This window comes from Conger conger, chromosome 1 (assembly GCF_963514075.1).
Source record: "Conger conger chromosome 1, fConCon1.1, whole genome shotgun sequence".
NCBI classification, from domain to species: Eukaryota; Metazoa; Chordata; class Actinopteri; order Anguilliformes; family Congridae; genus Conger; species Conger conger.
Genome location: NC_083760.1, coordinates 41,975,669 through 42,001,275, shown reverse-complemented (window position 1 = coordinate 42,001,275; position 25,607 = coordinate 41,975,669).

Below are 25,607 nucleotides of genomic sequence, written 5' to 3'. Positions count from 1 at the left end.
ATGATGCTAAATTGCCAGGATATTTTTGATAGCTCAAACGGGACGGTCATGGGGAGGAGTACAATTTTTATGTCACGCCGCGCCAACAGGAAGTGGCCATAATTTCATGGTCTACATCGTCTGATCTGGCTGATATTTTAGAAATACGTTTATTGTTGGACTATAATCACATCCATATCCCAAGAACAGGTCAATGTTATAGCGCCACCATCTGGCAACAGGAAGTGAGGTCTTTAACATATTTGTATGCATTCCTGCTAGGGCATTCAGCACATTCACACCAAATGCGGTCAGCATGATCGTAAGATAGTCCTTACGCTAAGTTGTGAAGAGATTTTTGATTTCTCAAACGGTATGGAAATGGCGAGTCGTACAGTACACATATTGCGTGCAAAAAAATGACTTTTTTTTCGACATCGTCCGATCTGGCTGATATTTTACAAATATGTTCACTGTAGCAGTACAATATCAGATATATACATATCAATCGGGGCGTGGCTAGACAGCGCCCCCTATAATTATTATTCTCTTTTTTTTCAATGTATTTTGCATTTTTCAGGTGCTTACCATGGATGGAAACTCACAGAATTTTGCACACACATGAGAAGTGTTGGCTGTCAGGATGTATCAGATGCTCAGACCTGGGCGTGGCCAAGGGACTCCACAGCGCCCCCTAATGCTTTGTCTTCTATTGTGGACAGGCACTTTGAGCTACCTTCACCTAATTTGGTAGGCATGTGGGGCTCCTCTGAACAAACACATTTCTCATTCGCATCGAATCAAATATGTAAACAGGAAGTCAGCCATTTTGAATTTTGTGCATTTTACACGTACTACACTTTTAAGTACTCCTCCTAGGGGGTTCATTGCATTCACAGGAAATGTGGTCAAAGTGGTCTCAGGATAGTCATGATACTAATTCCACAGGATATTTTTGATATCTCAAACGGTATGGTCATGGCGAGGCGTACAATTTTCATGTCACGCCGCGCCAACAGGAAGTTGCCATAAATTCATGGTCTACATTGTCTGATCTGGCTGATATTTTACAAATATGTTCACTGTTAGAGTGTAATCACATCCATATACCAAGAAGAAGTCAATGTTATAGCGCCACCATCTGGCAACAGGAAGTGAGGTTTTTATCATATTTGTATGCCTTCCTGCTAGGGTATTCATCACATTCACACCAAATGGAGTCATCATGATCTGAGAATAGTCCTGACCCTAAATGACAAAAGGATTTTTGATATCTCAAACGGTTTGGCAATGGCGAGGCGTATAATACACACGTTACGCCCAAAAACAGGAAGTGGGCTTAATTCCGTTCTACATCATCTGATCGGGCTGATATTTTACAAATATATTCACTTTTGGAGTGCAATCACATCCATATCCACATTCATCTGGGCGTGGCTACACAGCGCCCCCTATGGCTCTTTTCTAATATTGTGGACATATACTTTCACGTAAATGCACCACGTCTGGTAGGCATAAGGGTCTCCTCAAGACACACACATTTCTCATTTGCATCCCTTAACTTTTCCCAACAGGAAGTGAGCTATTTTGGATTTTGTGTGTTTTTAAGAGTTTTTTCACGTACCAAACTTTGAAATACTCTTCCTAGGGGGTTCATCACAGTCACACAAAATGTGGTCAGCATGATATTATAGCCCTGACACACAACTGTGAACTGATTTTTAATAACTTGGAATGGAATGGCTATGGTCAGCCTTAAAATTAACTTGTAATGCTGCCCAAACAGGAAAATTATGTATTAAATCATTTCAAAAAGGTATTAAATTCTACATTGCCTGATTTTGAGGCTACAACTTTTCACATATGTTCATTGTTGGAGTGTCATCACATCCATTAAGCAATAATAGTTCACTATTTTCGCTGGAGACTCATTATATCCAGTCTTAAAACTTCAACGCAAGTCGAAACTGACTCTCCCATTTCTAATACGCGACTGCCATCTACTGGCAAAGGTTAGTATTCTTTCTAATTTTCTTGGATAAAGTGATTTCTCAATGACAAGTTTTGTTTCTTTTTGCGAGCCAGTAACCATAACGATGTATGAGTAACAGCGGCAGCCTACGTGACAAAATGTACTGACAACACCCAGCCCACAGCAACGTTTTTTCTCATCTACCTTAATTATATGGATTGAATAACTAAAATAAAAGACAGGCTTTTACTGGCAGGAAAGTATCATATATTTAAAAGATTAACACATATAATGCATATCTTGCAATGACGTTCAATGTTATTTGGTTTAAAAAAAACCGTGTTGTAGCATTTTAAGGACTCAACACAAAACAGCTGTTCGGAAAGTTGGGTTGAAAACCAAGAAGCCTTATTAAGGAATTCGAGCCGTTTCTATTTGACTTCATTCGATTGAAGTGACTGCCGTAACCCAATTAAATGTAATTCGCGTCGCAATACACACAATCGCCTACACTGTCAACGTGAAATAAAAATATATAGAGGTTTAAATCGATCCTATATTGGGACATTTGTTATGATGGCTGGTGCAACGGGCATTTTCGGTACCGTTGACCATAAGCGAATGCTAGCAATTATATCATTACACTGACCAAGTCCTGTTAAAAAGCAAATTTTTGGTTCCTTTGTGGAAACAGTGAAGTTGTCTACATAATCTATTCTACTCACAGACTAACTGCGTCGCTGTAACTTCCCCCCATTTCTGATACGGGGATTCCATTTATTGGCAGAAATTGGTACTTTTATTTTTTTCTTCCTTCAAGTGATTTTTCAACGATAGGTTTTTGTTTTTTTCTAGCGAGCCAGTAGGCATAACGATGTATGATTTACAGCTGCAGCCTACGTGACAAAATGTATTGACAACACCCAGCCCGACGTTTCTTTGCATCTATTTTCATTATATGAATTGAATATCTAAAATAAATATTAAAGACATTTAAAGACTTAAAGACAGGCTTTAACTGGCAGGAGAGTATCATATATTTAAAAGATTTACACATATAATGCATATCATGCATTTACGTTAAATGGTATTTTGTTAAAAAAAAACGTATTGTAGCATTTTAAGGACTCAATACAAAACAGCTGTTCGGAAAGTTGGGTTGAAAACCAAGAAGCCTTATTAAGGAATTCGAGCCGTTTCTATTTGACTTCATTCGATTGAAGTGAATGCCGTAACCCAATTAAATGTAATTCGCGTCGCAATACACACAATCGCCTACACTGTCAACGTGAAAAAAATATATATAGAGGTTTAAATCGATCCTATATTGGGACATTTGTTATGATGGCTGGTGCAACGGGCATTTTCGGTACCGTTGACCATAAGCGAATGCTAGCAATTATATCATTACACTGACCAAGTCCTGTTAAAAAGCACATTTTTGGTTCCTTTGTGGAAACAGTGAAGTTGTCTACATAATCTATTCTACTCACAGACTAACTGCGTCGCTGTAACTTCCCCCCATTTCTGATACGGGGATTCCATTTATTGGCAGAAATTGGTACTTTTATTTTTTTCTTCATTCAAGTGATTTTTCAACGATAGGTTTTTGTTTTTTTCTAGCGAGCCAGTAGGCATAACGATGTATGATTTACAGCTGCAGCCTACGTGACAAAATGTATTGACAACACCCAGCCCGACGTTTCTTTGCATCTATTTTCATTATATGAATTGAATATCTAAAATAAATATTAAAGACATTTAAAGACTTAAAGACAGGCTTTAACTGGCAGGAGAGTATCATATATTTAAAAGATTTACACATATAATGCATATCTTGCATTGACGTTAAATGGTATTTTGTTAAAAAAAAACGTATTGTAGCATTTTCAGGACTCAATACAAAACTGCTGTTCGGAAAGTTAGCTTGAAAACCAAGAAGCCTTATTTAGGAATTCGCGCCGTTTCTATTTGACTTCATTCGATTGAAGTGAATGCCGTAACCCAATTAAATGGAATTCGCGTCGGAATACACATAATAGCCTACATTGTCAACGTGAAATAAAAATATATAGAGGTTTAAATCGATCCTATATTGGGACTTTTGTTATCATGGCTGGTGCAACGGGCATTTTCGGTACCATTGACCATAATCGAATGCTAGCATTTATATCATTAAACTGACCAAGTCCTGTTAAAAAGCACATTTTTGACTCCTTTGTGGAAACAGTGAAGTTGTCTACACAATATATTCTACTCACAGACTAACTGCGTCGCTGTAACTTCCCCCCATTTCTGAAACGGGGATTCCATTTATTGGCAAAAAGTGGTACTTTGATTTTTTTCTTCCTTCTAGTGATTTTTCAACGATAGGTTTTCGTTTTTTATATCGAGCCAGTAGGCATAACGATGTATGATTTACAGCTGCAGCCTACGTGACAAAATGTATTGACAACACCCAGCCCGACGTTTCTTTGCATCTATTTTCATTATTTTAATTGAATATCTAAAATAAATATTAAAGACATTTAATGAATGTCTTTAACTAGCAGGAGAGTGTCATATATTTAAAAGAGTAACACATGAAGTCAAAAAGAAACGGTAGCGTTTGAGGTGGCTCTGCTCGAACGCTGTGTTAACAAGAGACCGTTATGTTCAACAAAGGTATCGCATGCACGTCGTTGCGTAGCCTTTCCACTGTCTGTGTGAGTCAAAAAACAGGTCAGCTACGTTGGTTTACATGAATAGAAAACTTTCAGTTAAATCGCCAGCTATGTTCGTTTATTTTGCTTGTCATTAAACACGAATTAAGAGAACATACAATTTCGCTTGGAATTTTTGACTTAATATGAAAATACCGGATTGAGGGCAGAGACTTGGCATCTCCTTTAGATTTGGCTGAACAAATGCGTTTCAGGCAGCATAATTACCGGTGAAATGGAAAAGAATGATGCTGGCTAACTAGACTTTTAATGCAATATTATCCGACACTTCGGCGAGAAATTATTTAACCAAGATGAAAGGAAACATACAACATTTGGCCAATAGATGGCGCCCGTGTATAAGAGGGCAGTATACCTTAATGGTTTAGGCAGTGGATTAAGACATGCAAGGTCGGCGGTTCTATCCCCAGTGCGGTCACAATGAAGTTGAATAGTTTGTTTAAGCCAATGGTTTTATTTTGAGTGCATATTTATAACCGAATGACTTTTCAAGCATAAAATGTGCCTCTCGCTGTAAAATCTATGGAAATTAATTCATCTCTGCTCTCCATACAGGACTGTAGCACGTTATCACAATGTGTTTGTTGTTTTTGTTTCATTCTACATTGTCTGATGTGGCTGAAACTTCACACATGTTCATTTTTGGAGTGTAATCTCATCCATATACCAATAAAGGCTCAATGGCATAGCGCCACCATCTGGCAACAGGAAGTGGCCATAATTTCACTCGACATCTTCCGATGTGGCTGAAAATGTAGAAATATTTTTATTATTGGAGTGTAATTAAATCCATATACCAAAAATGGCTCAATGTTATAGCTCCACCATCTGGCAAAAGGAAGTGACTTTAATTTTACTCGACATCTTCCAATTTGGCTGAAAATGTACAAATATGTTAATTATTGGAGTGTAATCAAATCCATAAACCATACACGGCTCAATATTATAGCGCCACCATCTGGCAACAGGAAGTGAGGCTTATATCATTGATGCATTCCAATAGCAGCAGCAACATCTTCATTGATCAAAGGAGAATTCCTGTGCACACTATACGTTGTCCAGGAAGGTGATTATTTCCAAAGTGTGTACATATTGTGAAACATGTCATTGGCACAACTATGCCACCAAGGCGGTTGCGCCCCTGGTGCTTGGGCCCGTTCATTGCTGCTTGCAGCTATATTTATTATTATTATTCTTTTTCATCAGGCAAATGGGCTTTTTTGAGGGCCTTGCCATGCGTAAAAAGTCTTGACATTTTGCACACACATCAGAAGTGGTTGCTGTCAGGAGCTCTCAGATGCTCAGACCTGGGCGTGGCCGAGGGACTCCACAGCGCCCCCTATCGCATTGTCTTCTATTGTGGGCAGGCACTTTGAGCTACCTGCACCTAATTTGGTGGCCAAATAGCGCTCCTCGGTCCAAACACATTTCTCATTCGGATCTAATCAAATATCCAAACAGGAAGTCAGCCATTTTGGATTTTCTGAGTTTTACACGTACTACACTTTTAAGTACTCCTCCTAGGGGGTTCATCGCATTCACACCAACTGTGGTCAGAATGGTCTCAGGATAGTCATGATGCTAAATTGCCAGGATATTTTTGATAGCTCAAACGGGACAGTCACGGGGAGGATTACAATTTTTATGTCACGCCACGCCAACAGGAAGTGGCCATAATTTCATGGTCTACATTGTCTGATCTGGCTGATATTTTAGAAATGTGTTTATTGTTGGAGTGTAATCACATCCATATCCCAAGAACAGGTCAGTGTTATAGCGCCACCATCTGGCAATAGGAAGTGAGGTCTTTAACATATTTGTATGCCTTCCTGCTAGGGCATTCAGCACATTCACACCAAATGCGGTCAGCATGATCGTAAGATAGTCCTTACGTTAAGTTGTGAAGGGATTTTTGATATCTCAAACGGTATGGAAATGGCGAGTCGTACAGTACACATATTGCGTGCAAAAAAATGACTTTTTTTTCGACATCGTCCGATCTGGCTGATATTTTACAAATATGTTCATTGTAGTAGTACAATATCAGATATATACATATCAATCGGGGCGTGGCTAGACAGCGCCCCCTATAATTATTATTCTCTTTTTTTTCAATGTATTTTGCATTTTTGAGGTGCTTGCCATGGATGGAAACTCACAGAATTTTGTACACACATGAGAAGTGTTGGCTGTCAGGATGTATCAGATGCTCAGACCTGGGCGTGGCCAAGGGACTCCACAGCGCCCCCTAATGCTTTGTCTTCTATTGTGGACAGGCACTTTGAGCTACCTTCACCTAGATTGGTATTCATGTGGGGCTCCTCTGGACAAACACATTTCTCATTTGCATCGAATCAAATATGTAAACAGGAAGTCAGCCATTTTGAATTTTGTGCATTTTACACGTACTACACTTTTAAGTACTCCTCCTAGGGGGTTCATTGCATTCACACGAAATGTGGTCAAATTGGTCTCAGGATAGTCATGAGACTAATTCCAAAGGATATTTTTGATATCTCAAACGGTATGGTCATGGCGAGGCGTACAATTTTCATGTCACACCGCGCCAACAGGAAGTTGCCATAAATTCATGGTCTACATTGTCTGATCTGGCTGATATTTTACAAATATGTTCACTGTTAGAGTGTAATCACATCCAAATACCAAGAAGAAATCAATGTTATAGCGCCACCATCTGGCAACGGACGTGAGGTTTTTATCATGTTTGTATGCGTTCCTGCTAAGGTATTCATCACATTCACACCAAATGTAGAGATCATGATCGTAGAATAGTCCTGACCCTAAATGACGAAAGGATTTTTGATATCTCAAACGGTTTGGCAATGGCGAGGCGTATAATACACACGTTACGCCCAAAAACAGGAAGTGGGCTTAATTCCGTTCTACATCATCTGATCGGGCTGATATTTTACAAATATATTCACTTTTGGAGTGCAATCACATCCATATCCACATTCATCTGGGCGTGGCTACACAGCGCCCCCTATGGCTTTTTTCTAATATTGTGGACATATACTTTCACGTAAATGCACCACGTCTGGAAGGCATAAGGGTCTCCTCAAGACACACACATTTCTCATTTGCATCCCTTAACTTTTCCCAACAGGAAGTGAGCTATTTTGGATTTTGTGTGTTTTTAAGTGTTTTTTCACGTACCAAACTTTGAAATACTCTTCCTAGGGGGTTCATCACATTCACACAAAATGTGGTCAGCATGATATTATAGCCCTGACACACAACTATGAACTGATTTTTAATATCTTGGAATGGTATGGCTATGGTCAGCCTTAAAATTAACTTGTAATGCTGCCCAAACAGTTCATGTTTTAATACAATTATGTATTAAATAATTTCAAAAAGGTATTAAATTCTACATTGCCTGATTTTGAGGCTACAACTTTTCACATATGTTCATTGTTGGAGTGTCATCACATCCATTAAGCAATAATAGTTCACTATTTTCGCTGGAGACTCATTATATCCAGTCTTAAAACTTCAAGGCAAGTCGCAAATGACTCTCCCATTTCTAATACGCGACTGCCATCTACTGGCAAAACGTGGTATTGTTTCTCAAGTGATTTCTCAAATACAAGTTTTGTTTCTTTTTGCGAGCCAGTAACCATAACGATGTATGAGTAACAGCGGCAGCCTACGTGACAAAATGTACTGACAACACCCAGCCCACAGCAACGTTTTTTCTCATCCACCTTAATTTTATGGATTGAATAACTAAAATAAAAGACAGGCTTTTACTGGCAGGAAAGTATCATATATTTCAAAGATTAACACATATAATGCATATCTTGCAATGACGTTCAATGTTATTTGGTTTATAAAAAACCGTGTTGTAGCATTTTAAGGACTCAATACAAAACAGCTGTTCGGAAAGTTAGCTTGAAAACCAAGAAGCCTTATTAAGGATTTCGAGCCGTTTCTATTTGACTTCATTCGATTGAAGTGAATGCCGTAACCCAATTAAATGTAATTCGCGTCGGAATACACATAATAGCCTACACTGTCAACGTGAAATAAAAATATATAGAGGTTTAAATCGATCCTATATTGGGACATTTGTTATGATGGCTGGTGCAACGGGCATTTTCGGTACCGTTGACCATAATCGAATGCTAGCATTTATATCATTACACTGACCAAGTCCTGTTAAAAAGCACATTTTTGGTTCCTTTGTGGAAACAGTGAAGTTGTCTACACAATCTATTCTACTCACAGACTAACTGCGTCGCTGTAACTTCCCCCCATTTCTGATACGGGGATTCCATTTATTGGCAGAAAGTGGAACTTTTATATTTTTCTTCCTTCAACTGATTTTTCAACGATAGGTTTTTGTTTTTTTTCTAGCGAGCCAGTAGGCATAACGATGTATGATTTACAGCTGCAGCCTACGTGACAAAATGTATTGACAACACCCAGCCCGACGTTTCTTTGCATCTATTTTCATTATATGAATAGAATATCCGAAATAAATATTAAAGACATTTAATGACTGTCTTTAACTGGCAGGAGAGTACCATATATTTAAAAGAGTCAAAAGTCAAAAAGAAACGTTAACGTTTGAGATGGCTCTGGTCGAACTCTGTGTTAACATGAGACCGTTATGTTCAACAAAGGTATGGCATGCAGGTCGTTGCGAGATGACGCGCATTGGCTAACAGCAGCCAGCCTGTCCACTGTCTGTGTGAGTCAAAAAACAGGTCAGCTACGTTTATTTACATGAATAGAAAACTTTCAGTTAAATCGCCAGATAATTTTAGTTTATTTTGCTTGTCATTAAACACGAATTAAGAGAACATACAATTTCGCTAGGAATTTTTGACTTAATATGAAAGTACCGGATTGAGGGCAGAGACTTGGCACCTCCTTTAGATTTGGCTGAACAAATGCGTTTCAGGCAGCATAATTACCGGTGAAATGGAAAAGAATGATGCTGGCTAACTCGACGTTTAATGCAATATTATCCGACACTTCGGAGAGAAATTATTTAACCAGGATAAAAGGAAACATACAACTTTTGGCCAATAGATGGCGTACGTGTATAAGAGGGCAGTATAGCTTAATGGTTCAGACAGTGGATTAAGACATGCAAGGTCCGCGGTTCCATCCCCGGTGCGGCTACAATAAAGTTGAATAGTTTCTTTACGCCAATGGTTTTATTTTGAGTGCATATTTATAACCGAATGACTTCTCAAGCGTAAATTTTGCCTCCCGCTGTAAAATCTATGGAAATTAATTCATCTGTGCTCTCCATACAGGACTGGAGCATATTATTACAATGTGCAAGCAAGAAGTAATTTTTGTTTCATTCTACATTGTCTGATGTGGCAGAAACTTCACACATGTTCATTTTTGGAGTGTAATCTCATCCATATACCAAGAAAGGCTCAATGGCATAGCGCCACCATCTGGCAAAAGGAAGTGGCTTTAATTTTATTGACATCTTCCAATTTGGCTGAAAATGTACAAATATGTTAATAATTGGAGTGTAATCAAATCCATAAACCATACACAGCTCAATATTATAGCGCCACCATCTGGCAACAGGAAGTGAGGCTTATATCATTAATGCATTCCAATAGCAACAGCAACATCTTCATTGATCAAAGGGGAATTCCTGTGCACACTATTCGTTGTCCAGGAAGGTGATTATTTCCAAAGTGTGAACATATTGTGAAACATGTCATTGGCACAACTGTGCCACCAAGGCGGTTGCGCCCATGGTGCTTGGGCCCGTTCATTGCTGCTTGCAGCTATATTTATTATTATTATTCTTTCTCTTCCGTCAAATGGGCATTTTTGAGGGCCTTGCCCTGGCTAAAAAGTCTTGGAATTTTGCAGACACATCAGAAGTGGTGGCCGTCAGGATCTATCAGATGCTCAGACCTGGGTGTGGCCGAGGGACTCCACAGCGCCCCCTATTGCGCTGTCCCCCCCCCCCCCCCCGCATTGTTGTCTATTGTGGGCAGGCACTTTGAGCTACATGAACATCATTTGGTAGGCATGTGTGGCTCCTCAATTGAAACACATTTCTCATTCGCATTGATGCAAATATGCGAACAGGAAGTCAGCCATTTTGAATTTTGTGCGTTTTCACATGTACTACACTTTTAAATACTCCTCCTAGGCGGTTCATCGCATTCACACCAAATGTGGTAAGAATGGTCTCAAGATAGTCATGATTCTAAATTGCCAGGATATTTTTGATATCTGAAACGGTATGGTCATGGCGAGGCGTACAATTTTTATGTCACGCCGCGCCAAAAGGAAGTGGCCATAATTTTGTGGTTTACATCGTCTGATCTGGCTGATATTTTACAAATATGTTCATTGTGTGAGTATACTCACATCCATGTCCCAAGAAGAAGTCAATGTTATAGCGCCACCATCTGGCAACAGGAAGTGAGGTTTTTATCATATTTGTATGTGTTCCTGCTAGGGTATTCATCACATTCACACCAAATGAAGTCAGCATGATCTTAGGATAGTCCTGACCCTAAAAGCCAAACGGATTTTTAATATCTCAAATGGTTTGGCAATGGCGAGGCGTACAATACACACGTTACGAGCGAAAACAGGAAGTGGGCTTAATTCCGTTCTACATCGTCTGATTGGGCTGAAATTTTACAGATATATTCACTGTTGGAGTGCAATCACATCCATATCCACATTCATCTGGGCGTGGCTACGCAGCGCCCCCTATGGTTCTTTTCTAATATTGTGGACATATACTTTCACGTAAATTCACCGAATATGGTATGCATATGGGTCTCCTCAAGACACACACATTTCTCATTTGCATCCCTTAACTTTTCCAAACAGGAAGTGAGCTATTCTGGATTTTGTGTGTTTTTAAGTGTTTTTACACGTACCAAACTCTGAAATACTCCTCCTAGGGAGTTCATCACATTCACACCAAATGTGGTGAGAATGGTCTCAGGATAATCCTGATGCTAAATTGAAAGGATATTTCTGATGTGTGAAACGGTACGGCTATGGCGAGGCGTACAATTTGAGGTCTCGCCGCGGCAACAGGAAGTGGTCGTAATTTCATTCTAGATGGTCTGATCTGATTGATATTACACACATATGTTCGTTGTGGGAGTGTAATCACATCCATATCCCAAAAATGACTCAATGTTTTAGCGCCACCATCTGGCAACAGGAAGTGGCTTTAATTTTACTTGACATCTTCCGATGTGGCCGAAAATTTAGAAATAGGTATATTGTTGGAGTGTAATTAAATCCATATTCCAAAAACGACTCAATGTTATAGCGCCACCATCTGGAAACTAGAACATTGAATTGACCTTAATTTCACTCAACATCTTCCGATGTGGCTGAAAATTTTGAAATAGGTTTATTATTGGAGTGTAATCAAATTCAAAAACCATACACGGCTCAATATCATAGCGCCACCATCTGACAACAGGAAGTGAGTCTCATATCATTGATGCATTCCAATAGCAACACCACCATCTTCATTGATCAAAGGGGAATTCCTGTGTATACTATACATTGCCAAGGAAGGTGATTATTTCCAAAGTGTGTACATATTGTTAAACATGTCATTGGCACAACTATGCCACCAAGGCGGTTGCGCCCATGGTGCTTGGGCCCGTTCATTGCTGCTTGCAGCTATATTTATTATTATTATTCTTTTTTTTTCAATGTTTTGTGCATTTTTGAGGTGCTTGCCATGGATGAAAACTCACAGAATTTTGCACACACATCAGAAGTGGTGGCCGTCAGGTTGTCTCAGATGCTCAGACCTGGGCGTGGCTGAGGGACTCCACAGCGCCCCCTATCGCATTGTAATCTATTGTGGGCAGGTACTTTGAGCTACCTTCACAAAATTTAGTACGCATATAGCACTCCTCGGTCCAAACACATTTCTCATTCGCATCTAATCAAATATACAAACAGGAAGTCAGCCATTTTGGATTTTGTGCGTTTTACACGTACTGCACTTTTAAGTACTCCTCCTAGGGTGTTCATCACATTCACACCACCTGTGGTCAGAATGGTCTCAGGATATTCATGATGCTAAATTGGCAGGATATTTTTGATAGCTCAAACGGGACGGTCCTGGGGAGGCGTATAATTTTTATGTCACGCCACGCCAACAGGAAGTGGCCGTAATTTCATGGTCTACATCGTCTGATCTGGCTGATATTTTAGAAATACGTTTATTGTTGGAGGCTAATCACATCCATATCCCAAGAACGGGTCAATGTTATAGCGCCACCATCTGGCAACAGGAAGTGAGGTTTTCATCATATTTGAATGCCTTCCTGCTAGGGCATTCATCACATTCACACGAAATGTGGTCAGCATGATCTTAGGATAGTCATAACCATAAGCTGTGAAGGGATTTTTGATATCTCAAACGGTATGGAAATGGCGAGTCGTAAAGTACACATATTGCGTGCAAAAAAATGACCTTTTTTTCGACATCGTCCGATCTGGCTGATATTTTACAAATATGTTCAGTGTTGGAGTACAATATGAAATATGTACATATCAATCGGGGCGTGGCTAGACAGCGCCCCCTATAATTATTATTCTCTTTTTTTTCAATGTATTTTGCATTTTTGAGGTGCTTGCCATGGATGCAAACTCACAGAATTTTGCACACACATGAGAAGTGTTGGCTGTCAGGATGTATCAGATGCTCAGACCTGGGCGTGGCCGAGGAACTCCACAGCGCCCCCTAATGCTTTGTCTTCTATTGTGGACAGGCACTTGGAGCTACCTTCACCTAATTTGGTAAGCATGTGGGGCTCCTCTGGACAAACACATTTCTCTTTCACATCCAAGCAAATATGTGAACAGGAAGTCAGCCATTTTGAATTTTGTGCATTTTACACGTACTACACTTTTAAGTACTCCTCCTAGGGGGTTCATTGCATTCACACGAAATGTGGTCAAAGCGGTCTCAGGATAGTCATGATACTAATTCCAAAGGATATTTTTGATATCTCAAACGGTATGGTCATGGCGAGGCGTACAATTTTCATGTCACGCCGCGCCAACAGGAAGTAGCCATAAATTCATGGTCTACATTGTCTGATCTGGCTGATATTTTACAAATATGTTCACTGTTAGAGTGTAATCACATCCATATACCAAGAAGAAATCAATGTTATAGCGCCACCATCTGGCAACGGACGTGAGGTTTTTATCATGTTTGTATACGTTCCTGCTAGGGTATTCATCACATTCACACCAAATGTAGTCATCATGATCTTAGAATAGTCCTGACCCTAAATGACGAAAGGATTTTTGATATCTCAAACGGTTTGGCAATGGTGAGGCGTATAATACACACGTTACACCCAAAAACAGGAAGTGGGCTTAATTCCGTTCTACATCATCTGATCGGGCTGATATTTTGCAAATATATTCACTTTTGGAGTGCAATCACATCCATATCCACATTCATCTGGGCGTGGCTACACAGCGCCCCCTATGGCTTTTTTCTAATATTGTGGACACATACTTTCACGTAAATGCACCACGTCTGGTAGGCATAAGGGTCTCCTCAAGACACACACATTTCTCATTTGCATCCCTTAACTTTTCCCAACAGGAAGTGAGCTATTTTGGATTTTGTGTGTTTTTAAGTGTTTTTTCACGTACCAAACTTTGAAATACTCTTCCTAGGGGGTTCATCACATTCACACAAAATGTGGTCAGCATGATATTATAGCCCTGACACACAACTATGAACTGATTTTTAATATCTTGGAATGGTATGGCTATGGTCAGCCTTAAAATTAACTTGTAATGCTGCCCAAACAGTTCATGTTTTAATACAATTATGTATTAAATAATTTCAAAAAGGTTTTAAATTCTACATTGCCTGATTTTGAGGCTACAACTTTTCACATATGTTCATTGTTGGAGTGTCATCACATCCATTAAGCAATAATAGTTCACTATTTTCGCTGGAGACTCATTATATCCAGTCTTAAAACTTCAACGCAAGTCGCAAATGACTCTCCCATTTCTAATACGCGACTGCCATCTACTGGCAAAAGTTGGTATTGCATATATCTTGCAATGACGTTCAATGTTATTTGGTTTAAAAAAAACCGTGTTGTAGCATTTTAAGGACTCAATACAAAACAGCTGTTCGGAAAGTTAGCTTGAAAACCAAGAAGCCTTATTAAGGAATTCGAGCCGTTTCTATTTGACTTCATTCGGTTGAAGTGAATGCCGTAACCCAATTAAATGTAATTCGCGTCGGAATACACATAATAGCCTACACTGTCAACGTGAAATAAAAATATATAGAGGTTTAAATCGATCCTATATTGGGACATTTGTTATGATGGCTGGTGCAACGGGCATTTTCGGTACCGTTGACCATAATCGAATGCTAGCATTTATATCATTACACTGACCAAGTCCTGTTAAAAAGCACATCACCTTTGTGGAAACAGTGAAGTTGTCTACACAATCTATTCTACTCACAGACTAACTGCGTCGCTGTAACTTCCCCCCATTTCTGATACGGGGATTCCATTTATTGGCAGAAAGTGGAACTTTTATATTTTTCTTCCTTCAAGTGATTTTTCAACGATAGGTTTTTGTTTTTTTTCTAGCGAGCCAGTAGGCATAACGATGTATGATTTACAGCTGCAGCCTACGTGACAAAATGTATTGACAACACCCAGCCCGACGTTTCTTTGCATCTATTTTCATTATATGAATAGAATATCTGAAATAAATATTAAAGACATTTAATGACTGTCTTTAACTGGCAGGAGAGTAGCATATATTTAAAAAAGTCAAAAGTCAAAAAGAAACGTTAACATTTGAGATGGCTCTGGTCGAACTCTGTGTTAACATGAGACCGTTATGTTCAACAAAGGTATGGCATGCCGGTCGTTGCGAGATGACGCGCATTGGCTAACAGCAGCCTGTCCACTGTCTGTGTGAGTCAAAAAACAGGTCAGCTACGTTTGTTTACATGAATAGAAAACTTTCAGTTAAATCGCCAGATATGTTAGTTTATTTTGCTTGTCATTAAACACGAATTAAGAGAACATACAATTTCGCTAGGAATTTTTGACTTAATATGAAAATACCGGATTGAGGGCAGAGACTTGGCATCTCCTTTAGATTTGGCTGAACAAATGCGTTTCAGGCAGCATAATTACCGGTGAAATGGAAAAGAATGATGCTCGCTAACTCGACGTTTAATGCAATATTATCCGACACTTCGGAGAGAAATTATTTAACCAAGATAAAAGGAAGCTTACAACTTTTGGCCAATAGATGGCGTACGTGTATAAGAGGGCAGTAGAGCTGAATGGTTCAGACAGTGGATTAAGACATTCAATGTCCGCGGTTCCATCCCCGGTGCGGCCACAATAAAGTTGAATAGTTTCTTTACGCCAATGGTTTTATTTTGAGTGCATATTTATAACCGAATGACTTCTCAAGCGTAAATTGTGCCTCCCGCTGTAAAATCTATTTAAATTAATTCATCTCTGCTCTCCATACAGGACTGGAGCATATTATTACAATGTGCAAGCAAGAAGTAATTTTTGTTTCATTCTACATTGTCTGGTGTGGCAGAAACTTCACACATGTTCATTTTTGGAGTGTAATCTCATCCATTTACCAAGAAAGGCTCAATGGCATTGCGCCACCATCTGGCAACAGGAAATGGCTTTAATTTTACTTGACATCTTCCAATTTGGCTGAAAATGTACAAATATGTTAATTATTGGAGTGTAATCAAATCCATAAAGCATACACGGCTCAATATTATAGCGCCACCATCTGGCAACAGGAAGTGGCTTAAATTTTACTTGACATCTTCCAATTTGGCTGAAAATGTACAAATATGTTAATTATTGGAGTGAAATCAAATCCATGAACCATACACGGCTCAATATTATAGCGCCACCATCTGGCAATAGGAAGTGAGGCTTATATCATTGATGCATTCCAATAGCAGCAGCAACATCTTCATTGATCAAAGGGGAATTCCTGTGCACACTATACGTTGTCCTGGAAGGTGATTATTTCCAAAGTGTGTACATATTGTGAAACATGTCATTGGCACAACTATGCCACCAAGGCGGTTGCACCCATGGTGCTTGGGCCCGTTCATTGCTGCTTGCAGCTATATTTAGGGCCCAAGCACCGTAGGGTGCGAAGGACCCTATTGTTATTGTAAAGATTATTATTATTATTATTATTATTATTATTATTATTATTATTATTATTCTTTCTCTTCCGTCAAATGGGCATTTTTGAGGGCCTTGCCCTGGCTAAAAAGTCTTGAAATTTTGCAGACACATCAGAAGTGGTGGCCGTCAGGATCTATCAGATGCTCAGACCTAGGTGTGGCTGAGGGACTCCACAGCGCCCCCTATTGCGCTGACCCCCCCCCCCCATTGCATTGTTGTCTATTGTGGGCAGGCACTTTGAACTACATGAAACTAATTTGGTAACCATGTGTGGCTCCTCAATTCAAACATATTTCTCATTCGCATTGATGCAAATATGCGAACAGGAAGTGAGCTATTTTGGATTTTGTGTGTTTTACACGTACTACACTTTTACGTACTCCTCCTAGGGGGTTCATCGCATTCACACCAACTGTGGTCAGAATGGTCTCAGGATATTCATGATGCTAAATTGCCAGGATATTTTTGATAGCTCAAACGGGATGGTCATGGCGAGGCGTGCAATTTTTATGTCACGCCGCGCCAACAGGAAGTGGTCATAATTTCATGGTCTACATCGTCTGATCTGGCTGATATTTTAGAAATATGTTTAGTGTTGGAGTATAATCACATCCATATCCCAAGAACGGGTCAATGTTATAGCGCCACCATCTGGCAACAGGAAGTGAGGTCTTTATCATATTTGTATGCCTTCCTGCTAGGGCATTCATCACATTCACACGAAATGTAGTCAGCATGATCTTAGGATAGTCCTTACGCTAAGTTGTGAAGGGATTTTTGATATCTCAAACGGTATGGAAATGGCGAGTCGTACAGTACACATATTGCGTGCAAAAAAATGACTTTTTTTTTGACATCGTCCGATCTGGCTGATATTTTACAAATATGTTCACTGTTGGAGTACAATATGAAATATATACATATCAATCGGGGCGTGACTAGACAGCGCCCCCTATAATTATTATTCTCTTTTTTTTCAATGTATTTTGCATTTTTGAGGTGCTTGCCATGGATGGAAACTCACGGAATTTTGCACACACATGAGAAGTGTTGGTTGTCAGGACCTATCAGATGCTCAGACCTGGGCGTGGCCGAGGGACTCCACAGCGCCCCCTAATGCTTTGTCTTCTATTGTGGACAGGCACTTTGAGCTACCTTCACCTAATTTGGTATGCATGTGGGGCTCCTCTGGACAAACACATTTCTCATTCGGATCGAATCAAATATGTGAACAGGAAGTCAGCCATTTTGAATTTTGTGCATTTTACACGTACTACACTTTTAAGTACTCCTCCTAGGGGGTTTATTGCATTCACACGAAAAGTGGTCAAAGTGGTCTCAGAATAGTCATGATACTAATTGCAAAGGATATTTTTGATATCTCAAACGGTATGGTCATGGCGAGGCGTACAATTTTCATGTCACGCCGCGCCAACAGGAAGTCGACATAAATTCATGGTCTACATTGTCTGATCTGGCTGATATTTTACAAATATGTTCACTGTTAGAGTGTAATCACATCCAAATACCAAGAAAAAATCAATGTTATAGCGCCACCATCTGGCAACGGAAGTGAGGTTTTTATCATGTTTGTATGCGTTCCTGCTAGGGTATTCATCACATTCACACCAAATGTAGTCATCATGATCTTAGAATACTCCTGACCCTAAATGACGAAAGGATTTTTGATATCTCAAACGGTTTGGCAATGGCGAGGCGTATAATACACACGTTACGCCCAAAAACAGGAAGTGGGCTTAATTCCGTTCTACATCATCTGATCGGGCTGATATTTTACAAATATATTCACTTTTGGAGTGCAATCACATCCATATCCACATTCATCTGGGCGTGGCTACACAGCGCCCCCTATGGCTCTTTTCTAATATTGTGGACATATACTTTCACGTAAATGCACCACATCTGGTAGGCATATGGGTCTCCTCAAGACACACACATTTCTCTTTTGCATCCCTTAACTTTTCCCAACAGGAAGTGAGCTATTTTGGATTTTGTGTGTTTTTAAGTGTTTTTTCACGTACCAAACTTTGAAATACTCTTCCTAGGGGGTTCATCACATTCACACAAAATGTGGTCAGCATGATATTATAGCCCTGACACACAACTATGAACTGATTTTTAATATCTTGGAATGGTATGGCTATGGTCAGCCTTAAAATTAACTTGTAATGCTGCCCAAACAGTTCATGTTTTAATAAAATTATGTATTAAATAATTTCAAAAAGGTATTAAGTTCTACATTGCCTGATTTTGAGGCTACAACTTTTCACATATGTTCATTGTTGGAGTGTCATAACATCCATTAAGCAATAATAGTTCACTATTTTCGCTGGAGACTCATTATATCCAGTCTTAAAACTTCAACGCAAGTTTCAAATGACTCTCCCATTTCTAATACGCGACTGCCATCTACTGGCAAAAGTTGGTATTGCATATATCTTGCAATGACGTTCAATGTTATTTGGTTTAAAAAAAACCGTGTTGTAGCATTTTAAGGACTCAATACAAAACAGCTGTTCGGAAAGTTAGCTTGAAAACCAAGAAGCCTTATTAAGGAATTCGAGCCGTTTCTATTTGACTTCATTCGATTGAAGTGAATGCCGTAACCCAATTAAATGTAATTCGCGTCGGAATACACATAATAGCCTACACTGTCAACGTGAAATAAAACTATATAGAGGTTTAAATCGATCCTATATTGGAACATTTGTTATGATGGCTGGTGCAACGGGCATTTTCGGTACCGTTGACCATAATCGAATGCTAGCATTTGTATCATTACACTGACCAAGTCCTGTTAAAAAGCACATTTTTGGTTCCTTTGTGGAAACAGTGAAGTTGTCTACACAATCTATTCTACTCACAGACTAACTGCGTCGCTGTAACTTCCCCCCATTTCTGATACGGGGATTCCGTTTATTGGCAGAAAGTGGAACTTTTATATTTTTCTTCCTTCAAGTGATTTTTCAACGATAGGTTTTTGTTTTGTTTCTAGCGAGCCAGTAGGCATAACGATGTATGATTTACAGCTGCAGCCTACGTGACAAAATGTATTGACAACATTCAGCCCGACGTTTCTTTGCATCTATTTTCATGATATGAATAGAATATCTGAAATAAATATTAAAGACATTTAATGACTGTCTTTAATTGGCAGGAGAGTAGCATATATTTAAAAAAGTCAAAAGTCAAAAAGAAACGTTAACGCTTGAGATGGCTCTGGTCGAACTCTGTGTTAACATGAGACCGTTATGTTCAACAAAGGTATGGCATGCAGGTCGTTGCGAGATGACGCGCATTGGCTAACAGCAGCCAGCCTGTCCACTGTCTGTGTGAGTCAAAAAACAGGTCAGCTACGTTTGTTTACATGAATAGAAAACTTTCAGTTAAATCGCCAGCTATGTTAGTTTATTTTGCTTGTCATTAAACACGAATTAAGAGAACATACAATTTCGCTAGGAATTTTTGACTTAATATGAAAATACCGGATTGAGGGCAGAGACTTGGCATCTCCTTTAGATTTGGCTGAACAAATGCGTTTCAGGCAGCATAATTACCGGTGAAATGGAAGAGAATTATGCTGGCTAACTCGACGTTTAATGCAATATTATCCGACACTTCGGAGAGAAATTATTTAACCAAGATAAAAGGAAACATACAACTTTTGGCCAATAGATGGCGTACGTGTATAAGAGGGCAGTAGAGCTTAATGGTTCAGACAGTGGATTAAGACATGCAAGGTCCGCGGTTCCATCCCCGGTGCGGCCACAATAAAGTTGAATAGTTTCTTTACGCCAATGGTTTTATTTTGAGTGCATATTTATAACCGAATGACTTCTCAAGCGTAAATTGTGCCTCCCGCTGTAAAATCTATTGAAATTAATTCATCTCTGCTCTCCATACAGGACTGGAGCATATTATTACAATGTGCAAGCAAGAAGTAATTTTTGTTTCATTCTACATTGTCTGATGTGGCAGAAACTTCACACATGTTCATTTTTGGAGTGTATTCTCATCCATATACCAAGAAAGGCTCAATGGCATAGCGCCACCATCTGGCAACAGGAAGTGGCTTTAATTTTACTTGACATCTTCCAATTTGGCTGAAAATGTACAAATATGTTAATTATTGGAGTGTAACCAAATCCATAAACCATACACGGCTCAATATTATAGCGCCACCATCTGGCAATAGGAAGTGAGGTTTATATCATTGATGCATTCCAATAGCAGCAGCAACATCTTCATTGATCAAAGGGGAATTCCTGTGCACACTATACGTTGTCCAGGAAGGTGATTATTTCCAAGGTGTGTACATATTGTGAAACATGTCATTGGCACAACTGTGCCACCAAGGCGGTTGCGCCCATGGTGCTTGGGCCCGTTCATTGCTGCTTGCAGCTATATTTATTATTATTATTCTTTTTTCTATATGCAAATGGGCCTTTTTGAGGTGCTTGCCATGCATAAAAAGTCTGGGAATTTTGCACACACATCAGAAATGAGGACCTTCAGGATCGCTTAGATGCTCAGACCTGGGCGTGGCCGAGGGACTCCACAGCGCCCCCTATCGCATTGTCATCTATTGTGGGCAGGCACTTTGAGCTACCTTAACCAAATTTAGTACGCATATAGCACTCCTCGGATCAAACACATTTCTAATTCGCATCTAATCAAATATACAAACAGGAAGTCAGCCATTTTGGATTTTGTGCGTTTTACACGTACTGCACTTTTAAGTACTCCTCCTAGGGGGTTCATCACATTCAGACCACCTGTAGTCAGAATGGTCATAGGATATTCATGATGCTAAATTCCCAGGATATTTTTGATAGCTCAAACGGGACGGTCCTTGGGAGGCGTAGAATTTTTATGTCACACCGCGCCGACAGGAAGTGGCCGTAATTTCATGGTCTACATTGTCTGATCTGGCTGATATTTTAGAAATACATTTATTGTTGGAGTATAATTACATCCATATCCCAAGAACGGCTCAATGTTATAGCGCCACCATCTGGCAACAGGAAGTGAGGTCTTTATCATATTTGTATGCCTTCCTGCTAGGGCATTCAGCACATTCACACCAAATGTGGTCCGCATGATCTTAGGATAGTCATAACCATAAGCTGTGAAGGGATTTTTGATATCTCAAACGGTATGGAAATGGCGAGTCGTACAGTACACATATTGCGTGCAAAAAAATGACTTTTTTTTTTACATCGTCCGATCTGGCTGATATTTTACAAATATGTTCACTGTTGGAGTACAATATGAAATATATACATATCAATCGGGGCGTGGCTAGACAGCGCCCCCTATAATTATTATTCTCTTTTTTTTCAATGTATTTTGCATTTTTGAGGTGCTTGCCATGGATGAAAACTCACAGAATTTTGCACACACATGAGAAGTGGTGTCTCTTAGGAAGTATCAGATGCTCAGACCTGGGCGTGGCCAAGGGACTCCACAGCGCCCCCTATTGCATTGTCTTCTATTGTGGACAGGCACTTTGAGCTACCTTCACCTAATTTGGTAGGCTTCTGGGGCTCCTCTGCACAAACACATTTCTCATTTGCATCGAATCAAATATGTGAACAAGAAGTCAGCCATTTTGAATTTTGTGCGTTTTACATGTACTACACTTTTAAGCACTCCTCCTAGGGGGTTCATTGCATTCACACGAAATGTGGTCAAAGTGGTCTCAGGATAGTCATGATACTAATTCCAAAGGATATTTTTGATATCTCAAACGGTATGGTCATGGCGAGGCGTACAATTTTCATGTCACGCCGCGCCAACAGGAAGTTGCCATAAATTCATGGTCTACATTGTCTGATCTGGCTGATATTTTACAAATATGTTCACTGTTAGAGTGTAATCACATCCAAATACCAAGAAGAAATCAATGTTATAGCGCCACCATCTGGCAACGGACGTGAGGTTTTTATCATGTTTGTATGCGTTCCTGCTAAGGTATTCATCACATTCACACCAAATGTAGTCATCATGATCTTAGAATAGTCCTGACCCTAAATGACGAAAGGATTTTTGATATCTCAAACGGTTTGGCAATGACGAGGCGTATAATACACACGTTACGCCCAAAAACAGGAAGTGGGCTTAATTCCGTTCTACATCATCTGATCGGGCTGATATTTTACAAATATATTCACTTTTGGAGTGCAATCACATCCATATCCACATTCATCTGGGCGTGGCTACACAGCGCCCCCTATGGCTTTTTTCTAATATTGTGGACATATACTTTCACGTAAATGCACCGAATATGGTAGGCATAAGGGTCTCCTCAAGACACACACATTTCTCATTTGCATCCCTTAACTTTTCCCAACAGGAAGTGAGCTATTCTGGATTTTGTGTGTTTTTAAGTGTTTTTACACGTACCAAACTCTGAAATACTCCTCCTAGGGAGTTCATCACATTCACACCAAATGTGGTGAGAATGGTCTCAGGATAATCCTGATGCTAAATTGGAAGGATATTTCTGATATGTCAAACGGTACGGCTATGGCGAGGCGTACAATTTGAGGTCTCGCCGCGGCAACAGGAAGTGGTCGTAATTTCATTCTAGATGGTCTGATCTGGTTGATATTACACAGATATGTTCGTTGTGGGAGTGTAATCACATCCATATCCCAAAAATGACTCAATGTTATAGCGCCACCATCTGGCAACAGGAAGTAGCCTTAATTTTACTCGACATCTTCCGATGTGGCCGAAAATTTAGAAATATGTATATTGTTGGAGTGTAATTAAATCCATATTCCAAAAATGACTCAATGTTATAGCGCCTCCATCTGGAAACTAGAACATTGAATTGATCTTAATTTCACTCAACATCTTCCGATGTGGCTTAGTATTTAGAAATAGGTTTATTATTGCAGTGTAATCAAATTCAAAAACCATACACGGCTCAATATTATAGCGCCACCATCTGGCAACAGGAAGTGAGGCTTATGTCATTGATGCGTTCCAATAGCAGCACCAACATCTTCATTGATCAAAGGGGAATTCCTGTGCACACGATACGTTGTCCAGGAAGGTGATTATTTCCAAAGTGTGTACAGATTGTGAAACATGTCATTGGCACAACTATGCCACCAAGGCGGTTGCGCCCATGGTGCTTGGGCCCGTTCATTGCTGCTTGCAGCTATATTTATTATTATTATTCTTTCTCTTCCGTCAAATGGGCATTTTTGAGGGCCTTGCCCTCGCTAAAAAGTCTTGAAATTTTGCAGACACATCAGTAGTGGTGGCCCTCAGGATGTTTCAGATGCTCAGACCTGGGTTTGGCCGAGGGACTCCACAGCGCCCCCTATTGCACTGCCCCCCCCCCCCCTGCATTGTTGTCTATTGTGGGCAGGCACTTTGAGCTACATGAACCTAATTTGGTATGCCTGTGTGGCTCCTCAATTGAAACACATTTCTCATTCGCATTGATGCAAATATGCGAACAGGAAGTCAGCCATTTTGAATTTTGTGCGTTTTCACATGTACTGCACTTTTAAGTACTCCTCCTAGGCGGTTCATCACATTCACACCAAATGTGGTACGAATGGTCTCACGATAGTCATGATTCTAAATTGCCAGGATATTTTTGATATCTCAAACGGTATGGTCATGGCGAGGCGTACAATTTTTATGTCACGCCGCGCCAAAAGGAAGTGGTCATAATTTTGTGGTTTACATCGTCTGATCTGGCTGATATTTTACAAATATGTTCATTATGTGAGTATACTCACATCCATGTCCCAAGAAGAAGTCAAAGTTATAGCGCCACCATCTGGCAACAGGAAGTGAGGTTTTTATCATATTTGTATGCGTTCCTGCTAGGGTATTCATCACATTCACACCAAATGTAGTCAGCATGATCTTAGGATAGTCCTGACCCTAAAAGCCCAACGGATTTTTGATATCTCAAACGGTTTGGCAATGGCGAGGCGTACAATACACACGTTACGAGCGAAAACAGGAAGTGGGCTTAATTCCGTTCTACATCGTCTGATCGGGCTGATATTTTACAGATATATTCACTGTTGGAGTGCAATCACATCCATATCCACATACATCTGGGCGTGGCTACGCAGCGCCCCCTATGGTTCTTTTCTAATATTGTGGACATATACTTTCACGTAAATTCACCGAATATGGTATGCATATGGGTCTCCTCAAGACACACACATTTCTCATTTGCATCCCTTAACTTTTCCAAACAGGAAGTGAGCTATTCTGGATTTTGTGTGTTTTTAAGTGTTTTTACACGTACCAAACTCTGAAATACTCCTCCTAGGGGGTTCATCACATTCACACCAAATGTGGTGAGAATGGTCTCAGGATAATCCTGATGCTAAATTGAAAGGATATTTCTGATATGTGAAACGGTACGGCTATGGCGAGGCGTACAATTTGAGGTCTCGCCGCGGCAACAGGAAGTGGTCGTAATTTCATTCTAGATGGTCTGATCTGGTTGATATTACACAGATATGTTCGTTGTGGGAGTGTAATCACATCCATATCCCAAAAATGACTCAATGTTATAGCGCCACCGTCTGGCAACAGGAAGTGCCCTTCATTTTACTCGACATCTTCCGATGTGGCCGAAAATTTAGAAATATGTATATTGTTGGAGTGTAATTAAATCCATATTCC